The sequence below is a fragment of the Cnephaeus nilssonii genome (assembly GCF_951640355.1).
Source record: "Cnephaeus nilssonii genome assembly, chromosome: 14".
Taxonomy (NCBI): Eukaryota; Metazoa; Chordata; class Mammalia; order Chiroptera; family Vespertilionidae; genus Cnephaeus; species Cnephaeus nilssonii.
In genome coordinates this window covers 78,061,504-78,072,561 of record NC_137085.1, presented here as the reverse complement: position 1 = coordinate 78,072,561, position 11,058 = coordinate 78,061,504, and the positions used below count along the sequence as shown (strand labels likewise).

Below are 11,058 nucleotides of genomic sequence, written 5' to 3'. Positions count from 1 at the left end.
GCTGTTTCCTTCTGTGGACGGAAGCGACTGCAGAGAGCATACTTCTCAAGCTTTCCTTTCACGGCGTTGAACCCCGCTGCCGGCGTGTTGGGAACTGCAGAGCAGGCCCTTGGGGTACCCCAGGCCCCAGCTTGTGTGTTCTGATATGGCACAGACACCTGGATCCAGGTAACACCTGCTGGGAAGTTCCCTTTTCAAGAGAATATCAGCTGTGACAACACAGTTTTTCGGGAGGACTCTGGAGCGGAAAGACGTCCTTCTCGGAGAAGAAAGGCCCAGCAGCATACCCTTCCCCACTCCCCTGAGAGAATGCCCGTTCCCACATCAGGCAGGGCCGCACCCTGCCAGAGGACATTGTCCTGCACCTGCTGAGAAGCCCTCCGTGCCGAGATGCCGGGTCCTGGCCTGCAGGCCTGTTCTCACGGCGCCTCCAGTCAGCAGTTTGTTCTTCTGCCGTAAAGATCTGACCATCCTCTCCCTCCCAGAGAAATGGCAGCTCCAGCCAGAGAGAGGGAGGGAGAGGGGGAGGGAGAGGGAGAGAGGATGGCTCAGGTGTGTCGGGTGGCCAGCCCCACCCAAATAAACCACCCTTTCTCGCGCCTGGAGATGGACCGTCCCACGCGCTGGCCCAGGAGCCGCGGGCCTGCAGTACCTGAGGGTGGCGGCTTCTGGTTTGGTGAGAATGCTTATGTCCTGTTTACTCAGTTATGTTTAGTTCAGACGTGGCTTTGTTTTTGAACTAAACATGGTACCTTGAACTGTGACATCTTGAAAGTTGATGGGATTTTATTAACCTGGGTTCCATGAGAGCAGCAGCTCTGATGGGAGGCCCTTGGGCATAATCATATTTGTTGTGCACAATGTCTAATTTTTAACTTTTAGCTGAAGTGTATCTGACAAAAATATAAACACACTCTAATGGTATAGCTCAGCTTCACACACCGCACCCTGAGCAAAACCGCTGCGCCGCCAGAGCCTCCCCGTCCCGAGGCCCTCCTGGCTCCGCACGCAGCCCTGCGGCGGCACAGGAGCAGGCGCCAGGCCTTGCTTTCTCTTCTGGGTCTGCTTGCTTCATTCAGCGTTAGGGTTTTGAGACCCCGCCGGGCCCTTTTGGTTAGCAGTTATTTGTTCATTGTCATTATTGTATGGTGTTCTATGGTGTGACTGTGCCACAAATTACATACTTCACATATAGTCAGCTGGCTTCTTTCCCATTTGTAGGGCAGCTATGGACATCGAACATTCTTTGTCTGAGGCTCGTGTGTATGAAGCTTTGTTATGTGCAATGGCTGTACTGAAAAGCTTCAGCTTCTCTTGCAAAGTAAAGCTCTGTCAGTGCGCCCCTCCTTTTACGAGGCACCGCTGGGCTGGGCGGAGGGGCGGCTCTTCCTCTCGGTGCAGCGTGTGCCCCACTCTGCCTTGGCCTCTGCTCGCCCCGAGTGTCCATGCCACTCTCCTCTCAGGCCTGTCCTCTGCACAGTTCTTCCAGGTGGCTTCGGCCTCTGCCTGCAGAGCTGGGGGGCGCTGGGGGAGGTGGTTTTGTAAAGGTGTGTGACAGCCATTTTCTCTCTCTTCTCGTGAGCCCTAAGCTTATCTTCCTCCAGCATCTTGCTTCGAGCTGGGCAGAGGGCTAGAGCATCATGCTGGCGGGTGGTGCAGACGGTTTATTCCCTCTAATCTGCAGAGAGTGTGGCTAGGGACCCCTCCAGGGCACAGACCCTACATAGTCTTGAGACTGCACCTCATGCTGGGGAGATGGCCCAGCAGGCGTGGACTCCATTTGGAAAGACCTGAAGTTTCCCCACAGCTTCACAGGTGTTCCAGACACTGCAGTGTGCCTCCTCTTCCTTAACGGAGTGTGAGAAGCAAATGTCCTGCTGGGGTTTCTGCCAGGGTTCTGTGGAAGGGACTCGATCCTTCCCACATGTTTGTTATTTGTATTGTTTGGTTTTGCTTCGTCAGGCTGTGCTCTAAATATCGCAGAGTTACTTATAACAATATCAAACAATATTGTTAGGAATCATGAATAACCAGCACGTTATTACATGGTAAACAGGAAAATAAATTACAAAACTGAATATGTAATAATCTCTGTACTAATACTTTATGAACACAGGCATGGATTGCTATAAAAGGAACTTCAAACACAAATTTCTTGCATGGCCTGATATATTCCAACTATCCTATATAATAAAGAGGTAATATGCAAATTGACCCTCACACCCTCACAAGATGGCTGTCTACAACCAGGCCAGCAGGGGCGTTGGTGAGGGACGACCAAATGACTGAACAGCAGGCTGTGTAGGGCAACCAGGCTGGCAGGGGGGGCAGTTGGGGGCAACCAGGCCGGCGGGGGGGGGGCAGTTGGGGGTGACCAGGCCAGCAGAGAGGCAGTAAGGGGCAACCAGACCGGCTGGGGTGGGGGGGAGCAGTAAGGGGCGACCAGGCCAGCAGGCAGAGGTGGTTAGAGGTGATCAGGCTGGCAGGGGGAGACAGTTAGGGTGATCAGGCAGGCAGGCAGGTGAGCAGTTAGGAGCCAGCAGTCCCAGATTGTGAGAGGGATGTCCCGGATCGGAGAGGGTGCAGGCTGGGCTGAGGGGACGCCTCCCCCCCCCCATGCACGAATTTTGTGCACCAGGCCTCTAGTGTAAATATAAAAATAAATTGCTTAAGCCAAGCACATTTATAATTTCTAAGACCCTTTCCTGACCACCTCCTACTGTGGAAATGGAGTGGTCCAAGCCCAAAATGAGCTGGAAAAGACCTGAGAAACCAACTCATTCAAATTAAGAGTCCAATGCATGTGGATTAGAGGTGCGCCTTTGGAGTTCAGTGTCACTCAGGGGTTGACTTTGTGGTGTTCAGCAGCCAGTATCTGGTGTCTCCTCCTCTGTGCTCGCCTTCTAAGCGCGTTGGAGTAGATTGTGTCACTCTCATGTGGTCAGAGCTACCAGGAAGTCGGCCTGGTCCTTCTTTGTGAGTGATGTGAGTGCTGTGGAGAAAAGCAAAATGGGACTGGCAGGGTGGTCAGTCAAAGAGAAGCCCTGAGGGCTGTGTGGGAGTGCCTTGCAAATAAATACATAGTTTAAGAATGTCTAGGCTAGTGGTTCTCAGCCTTCCTAACGCCGCCACCCTCTAATACAGGTCCTCATGTTGTGGTGGCCCCCAACCATAAAATTATTGTCGTTGCTACTTCATAACTGTAATTTTGCTACTGTTATGAATTGTAATGTAAATCGCGACCCACAGGTTGAGAACCGCTAGCAGGGTCGCCTAAGACCATTGGAAAACACAGATATTTACATTACGATTCATAACAGTAGCAAAATTACAGTTATGAAGTAGCAACGAAAATAATTTTATGGTTGGGGGTCACCACAACATGAGGACATGTATTAAAGGGTCGCGGCATTAGAAAGGTTGAGAACCACTGGTTTAGGCCATTGACTCCTGTGATATGCCGTATTTTTCTGTGTATAAGAAGCTAATTTTTTCTAAAATCATTAGACTGAAAATCGAGGGGCGTCTTATACATGGAAGTCAGCTAAGGAGGGAGCCTCGAAGGTGCATAGCTGCCCATACCTTGTTTAACAGGCTTCCTCCAATCACGAGCCTTATTGTTACTGACGTCAGCTGATGCTGTAATTGGAAGTGGAGGTGGAGATTGTGCAGATGCAACAGGGACCTGAGCATTCTGAGCCCATAAAGCTGTCAAAAAATAAAAAGATAAATACCAGTAAGCATTTGTCTTACTCTGCAAAATTCAAACTGAATGTAATCAGCTCTGCAAAGGAGCATGGAAATAGAGCTGCAGAGAGACAATTTGGACCTCCTCCCACTGCGAGTATGATCAGACAGTGGAGAAAACAGGAAGAACAACTCCTGACGATGCCAAAAAAGAAGAAGGCCTTAAGAGGAAAACCAGCAAAAGGGCAAACTTGGAGCAGAGGCTTAAGGCTTGGATTATGGAGCAGCGTCAGAGTGGCTGATGTGTGTCAACCAAGCTTATTCAGTGTCAGGCAAGGATGTTTGCAAGCAAAATAAACATTATTGATTTTACAGGAAAGGCAAAATAGTGCTTCAATTTCATGAGGAGAGAAGAGTTGGCCAAGAGAACATGAACAAAGTTAGCTCAGAAAATGCCACCAGTTTATGAGGAGGATCTCACATATATAGACAGTGACTCAGAAGACAGCAGTGATACAATAGAAGTTGGAGAAAGTGATATGTCTGGAACTAATAGTGATGAAGAAGAGAGCAGTGATGCAGCAGAGGCTGGATAAAGTGATACGCTGCATAATATCATAGTACGGGTATGTAAACATTACCTGCAGTGATTACTAAATAAAACTGTGTTCTGTTTTATTTTTCAAATATTGATTTCTTGATTTTGGTTGGAAAAGTGTGGGGCATCTTATCCATAAGGGCATCTTATACACAGAAGAATATGGTAAAGAACGTGTGTTCTTTATGCATAACATAAAGGTTGTATATAGCACACACTCACAGATTTCTGAAAGGAATGGCTTTGATGTTCTGGGTGGTGTTTTCTGGGTGGTGTGGAATGCTCAGGTACCCTTCAGGGTGGACCAGGCGGCTTTGTGGTTCATAATGAATTGATGATATACTGCAGGTCATGGCCCACGGGCAGGATGGAGGCTATAGATGTGTTTTGTTTGGAGCATATGGTGTTTTTTAAAATCAGGAAATTTTATATCAAATCCAAATTTACAGCATATCTTCAAAAATCAATCTGACAGCCGAAACCGGTTTGGCTCAGTGGATAGAGCGTTGGCCTGCGGACTGAAGGGTCCCAGGTTCAATTCCGGTCAAGGGCATGTACCTTGGTTGCGAGCACATCCCCAGTGGGGAGTGTGCAGGAGGCAGCTGATCGATGTTTCTCTCTCATCGATGTTTCTAACTCTCTATCCCTCTCTCTTCCTCTCTGTAAAAAATCAATAAAATATATATTTTTTAAAAATCAATCTGACAAAGTCAGCTCTTAATTCCTGTGCGATTCCAACTCAGGGCAGTGACCTCCCTCACATGGGCCTCCCTCCCTCTGTCCCCTGTGCCGTTGAGCACTCGCTTCTGTGATGCGCAGTTAAGGGAGATTTCCCTTGAAAACAAATTTATGCCATAAATTGTCATTTAGAATGAAGTAAGTTTATGAAGAATGAAGAACTTATACAATTTAGTTTAAAATGTTATGTGGATTTATAATATTTTTAAATGATGCCTGAAAAGTCAGTTTGTTTTGAAGAATGCTTACAAGTAAAGGTTTTGTTTTAAATAAATTGCCCAGTTTGTTCCACTGAGAAGACCTGAAAGAGAGTGTGTCTGCCTTCGGGGTGTGTGTTAGGGACTGTTTCCCACTAGAAGGACCAGGTGGGGCCAGGAAAGCAGGAGTCATGCTGGAAGCATCTTGGCATGCCAACGGGCATGAACGCGAACAGAGATTGCTAAGGTTGTGTGAACAGAACATGGAAACTGGGAGGGAGTTTGAACACCCACAGACGAATAAGGATGGCAATGGGTTATAACATGTCCGATGCAAAATCTTTTGTATAATAACGAGAGAAAAGACTCAGAGCTCCTGGAGAAGCATGCTGACTGGTGAACACAGGAGGACAAAGTCCCTGCTGTGGCTCCATCCTGGGCAGGCACATGCACAAGCCAGCCAGTGAGTGCATGAGTAAGTGTTACACAAGATCGATGGTTTTCTCTCTCTAAAATCAATAAATAAAAATTTGAAAAAGAAAAAATCACCTCCATGTACCCTCCAGTATAGGTAAAGGTAATAAATGGAAGCTGAAACCACTAAGTGAAAGGATATGGATGGCAAGATATTCAGAGATCCAAAGTCTTACCTTGCAGATTATCTCTTAGCTAGAGGCCTGGTGCATGAAATTCGTGCAATTGAGCAGGGGGGAGTTCCTCAGCCCAGCCTGCGCCCTCTCACAGTCCAGGACCCCCTCGCTCCTTACTACCCACCTACAGAGGTGGCAGGAGAGGATCCCCCCACTGCCGTTGTGCTCACCAGCTGTGAGCCCGGCTTCTGGCTGAGCAGCGCTCCCCCTGTGGGAGTGCACTGACCACCAAGGGACAGCTCCTGCGCTGAGCGTCTGCCCCCCTGGTGGTCAGTATGCGTCATAGCAACCGGTCGTTCTGCCATTTGGTCAATTTGCATATTATGTTTTAACATATAGGACTAGAGGCCCAGTGCACGAAATTTGTGCACGGAGGGGGGTTGTCCCTCAGCCCAGCCTGTACCCTCTCCAATCTGGGACCCCTCAAGGGATGTCCGACTGCCCGTTTAGGCCCGATCCCATCAGGCCTAAACGGGCAGTCGGACATCCCTCTCAAAATCCAGGAGTGCTGGTTCCCAACTGCTTGCCTGCCTGCCTTCCTGATTGCCCCTAACCGCTTCTGCCTGCCAGCCTGATCATCCCCTAACCACTCCGCTGCCAGCCTGTTTGCCCCCAACTTCCCTCCTCTGCCGGCCTGGTTATCCCTAACTGCCCTCTCCTGCAAGGTTGATCACCTCCAAGTGCCCTCCCTTACAGACCTGGTCCTTCTCAACTGCCCTCCCTTGCAGGCCGGGTGCCTCCCAACTGCGCTCTCCTGTTGGCCATCTTGTGGTGCCCATCTTGTGTCCACATGGGGGCAGGATCTTTGACCACATGGGGGCAACTATATTGTGTGTTGCAGTGATGATCAATCTGCATAGTACTCTTTTATTAGATAGGATAGAGGCCTGGTACAGGGGTGGGGGCCAGCTGGTTTGCCCTGAAGGGTGTCCCTGATCAGGGTGGGATTCCCTTGGGGTGTGGGGCGGCCTGAGCGAGGGGCCTGTGGTGGTTTGCAGGCAGGCCACGCCCCCTGGCAACGCAAGCGGAGGCCCTGGTATCTGGAATTTATTTTCCTTCTACAATTGAAACTTTGTTGCCTGAAGCGGAGCCAAGCCCGGGGCTCCCTCCGAGGCTGGTAGCCATTTCTGTTGGGGTTATAATTGAAACTTTGTTGCCTTAAGCAGGTGGGCCCGGCCAGGGTGTGCAGAAAGCTTTGCTTCCCCTGTTGCCGGTGGAAACCCTGGCCTGCTCTCTCAAGCTCCATTGTGCCGCCATTTGTTTGAATTTGTTTACCTTCTATAATTGAAACTTTGTTGCTTCAGTGGAGGCTTAGGCCTGCAACAGCTGGCAGAACGCTTGGCTTCCTCTGTTACCTAGGAAACCTTGCTCTCTGTGGCTGTAGCCATCTTGGTTTGGGTTAATTTGCATACTTGCTCTGATTGGATGGTGGGCGTGGCTTGTGGGTGTGTCAGAGGTATGGTCAATTTGCATATTTGTCTATTATTAGATAGGATTACAAGGTGATAAAGATCCCACCTTACCTTAATGTCTCAGCATCACCACTAACAGGCCAGCCCGGCATTTTGAGCCTCCTGTTATGATGCAAAAAGAAGCATGTGACATCACCTATGTAGGATTCTTTCCAAAAATGTTTTGACTAAATTTAATCTTGAGGAAGCAATTGGGCAAATGCAGATTAAGTGACATTCTACAATGTAGCTGACTTGGACCCTTCAACAAAGTTAAGAAATTGCTACTCTAGCGAAGATGAGCGGGTCAGGATGTGAGCTCAGTTAGATCTGAACTACACACACACACACACACACACATACAGGAAGTTAGGACATGGTTGGGGTATTTGGGGGAATCTGATATAGACTGTATGTTAGGTGATAGTTAATGTTAAATTTCTTGGGTTTTGATAATGTGAAGGATGTGATCATCGTCTCATGGTTATGTAAGAAAATGTTCTTAAAAGACTCTTAGGGAAGTGATATGTTATAATATCTACAACTTCAAATGTTCCAGACCCTGTCCCCTGCAAGTACATAAATATGTATGTGTAGATGTATAGACATATGGATATGCAAAGCGATAAAATGAATGTGAAAAATACTATTAATTGGTGAATGTAGGTGAAGAGTATAAAGATGTCCATTATATAATTCTTTTAACTTTTATGTGGCCTTAGAAATATTCCTAAATAAAGGGGGAATAAATGCTAAATAATTGTTGGAAATAAGGCAGTTTGCCTTAAAAGTAATTTTATCTTTGTTGTATCCTTACCTCTAATTAAATATTTACGTGTAAAACTTATTTTATGTTAATTAAGGAGTTACCCTAGAAGGGATTCTTAACCTAGAGCACATGAATCCTTAGAGAATTTGTGAAAGGTTATATGAATCTTTTGATAACATGCAGTCTTTTTCTGTATAGAAGGCTCATTATAGTTTTCATGATATCATCAAAGGCATCCATCCTTCAAATAGTTAGGAAATATTGCCCTATAGTAGATTTACAATTTCTAGTGCAATCTTCATTCTAAGTACCACAGTAGTAGTTAAATTTGTCTTTCAGACAGTGCACGTATACATTTGGTAATTGTGAACGAAATTTTCAACTTATTCAAAACAAATGAACCTTCATCAGAATCTTACTTACAAAAAGGTTTGCTTATGTTGGCACACAATGCAATATACAGATCATGCATCATAGAAATGTACACTTGAAACCTATATGATCCTATTAACCAATATCACCCAAATAAATTTAATAAAAAATTTTTTTAAAGATTTGCTTGCATCAGCTGATAGTTTAATGTAAGTTTATTTGACCACAGAGATCCTGTTACTTAGGAACACACAATGACATTTTAATAACATGATGTATTTCTCTTCCAAACTAATGTGTGTTTAGTGCAATCGCGTGTTATGTTTAAAGCGGTCTGTTTTCCCTTGTGTGTACTCACATTCCTCACATTTTGTGCAAAGGAAAAAATATGCCAGGTTTGATTTTATCTCCATGTTAATGTAGAAAAAGAAACATAACTTCAAAGAAGAAATAGTCATGCTTTTTTTTTTTTTTAGTTGAGTGATCACTAAGCTCTTCATCAAGTGAGAAACATTCCCTTCTCTGTAAACAGCTGGGGGCAGAGCGACTGTCACTGGCGTTCAGTCTCCACTGCTTCTGTGCAGCACGAGGCCGCTCGGACCTGGGTCATGTGTTAGAACGTGCCGACATGTTGTTTAGATGCATAGGACTGAGCATGTCTGTTTTAGTTTTTTTTTTTAATTTAATAAATCTTTATTGTTCAGATTATTACAATTGTTCCTCTTTTTTTCCCTCCATAGATCCCCTCCACCCGGTTCCCACCCCACCCTCTGCCCTTACCTCCCCCGGCTACCACTGTCCTCATCCATAGGTGTACGATTTTTGTCTGGTCTCTTCCTGCACCCCCCACACCTCCTTTCCCCCCAAGAATTGTCAGTCCACTCCCTTCCTATGCCCCTGATTCTATTATATTCACCAATTTATTCTGTTCATCAGGTTTTTAATTCACTTGATTTTTAGATTCACTTGTTGACAGACATGTATTTGTTGTTCATAATTTTTATCTTTACCTTTTTCTTCTTCTTCCTCTTCTTAAAGAATACCTTTCAGCATTTCATATAATACTGGTTTGGCAGTGATGAACTCCTTTAGCTTTTTCTTATCTGTGAAGCTCTTTATCTGCCCTTCAATTCTGAATGATAGCTTTGCTGGGTAGAGTAATCTTGGTTGTAGGTTCTTGCTATTCATCACTTTGAATATTTCTTGTCACTCCCGTCTGGCCTGCATAGTTTCTGTTGAGAAATCAGCTGACAGTCCTATGGGCGCTCCCTTCTAGGTAACTAACTGTTTTTAAGATTCTCTCTTTGTCTTTTGCTCTTGGCATTTTAATTATGATGTGTCTTGGTGTGGTCCTCTTTGGATTCCTTTTGTTTGGGGTTCTCTGCGCTTCCTGGACTTGTAAGAATATTTCTTTCACCAGGTGGGGGAAGTTTTCAGTCATTATTTCTTCAAATAGGTTTTCAGTATCTTGCTCTCTCTCTTCTTCTGGCACCCCCATAATTCTGATGATTGTACGCTTGAAGTTGTCCCAGAGGCTTCTTACACTATCTTCAAATTTTTGGATTCTTTTTTCTTTTTGCTTTTTTGGTTGAGTGTGTTTTGCTTCCTTGTATTTCAAATCTTTGACTTGATTCTTGCATTCCTCTAGTCTGCTGTTGGGTCTCTGTATAATATTTTTTATTTCAGTCAGTGTATGTTTAATTTCTAGTTGGTCCTTTTTCATATCCTCAAGGGTCTCGCTAAATTTATCGGCCTTTTCTAGGAAATTCTTGAAAAACCTTATAAGCATGGTTTTGAACTCTATATCCAGTTGTTTGTTTTCCTCCATTTCTTTCATTTGTGATCTGTTTCTTTGTCTCCGCATTTTCGCTGCTTCCCTGAGTTGGTAGGCTAGCTTTGTGTACTAGGTATCCTATATGGCCCAGTGGCTCAGCCTCCCCAGTTACCTGAGGTGGATACTCTTGGTGCATCCCTTTGTGAACTGCCTTGTTGTAGTTAAGTCTTGATTGTTGTTGGTATCACTCGGAGGGATTGACTTCCAGGCCAATTGGCTGTGAGGATCAGCTGTATCTACACTGGGAGAACTTCTGTGCTGGAGACAACCTTATGAGACATGACTTGCAAAATTGCAAAAGCCTCTGTGCTCAGCTTGGATGAGGCGGAGTCTCAGGGCTGAGCAGACAGTCTTGGCTTCCCGTCAGCCCTGCCCTAGGAGGCCCCTGGGTCTCAGTGTCCCTCGGTAATCGCTGCAAGCACCTCTAAGAGTAAGCTGCCCTCGAGTTTCGCCCGCTGCCACACAGTCCAGTTTGTCCCCCAATGAATCTGGATTCCCAGATTCTCGCCCAGAACTGGAGTTCAGCTCAGTGGGGAGCTTCTGTTTCCCACCTGCTAGGGAAAGCCAGCAGTGCAATCAGCAGTCAGTCCTCTCTTCGCGCACTTGCTCGCGCACCTCCAGACCTCTGCCTTTCGCGGCTCCCCTGAGTTTCTGCCTGACAGTCCAGATTCCCCCCTGTATAAGCCTGGGTCCCCCAGGGTCTCTCCCAGAACTGGGGTTCAGTGCAGTCGGAATTGGGGTTCAGTGCAGTCGGCAGCATTT

General features: G+C 46.2%; 1 protein-coding gene across 3 annotated transcripts in view; it reads left to right on the top strand.

Moving 5' to 3' along the window:
• Positions 1-11,058, top strand: part of CENPP (centromere protein P) — a 316,284-nt gene that overhangs the window by 164,436 nt on the left and 140,790 nt on the right. The window lies entirely within an intron of this gene.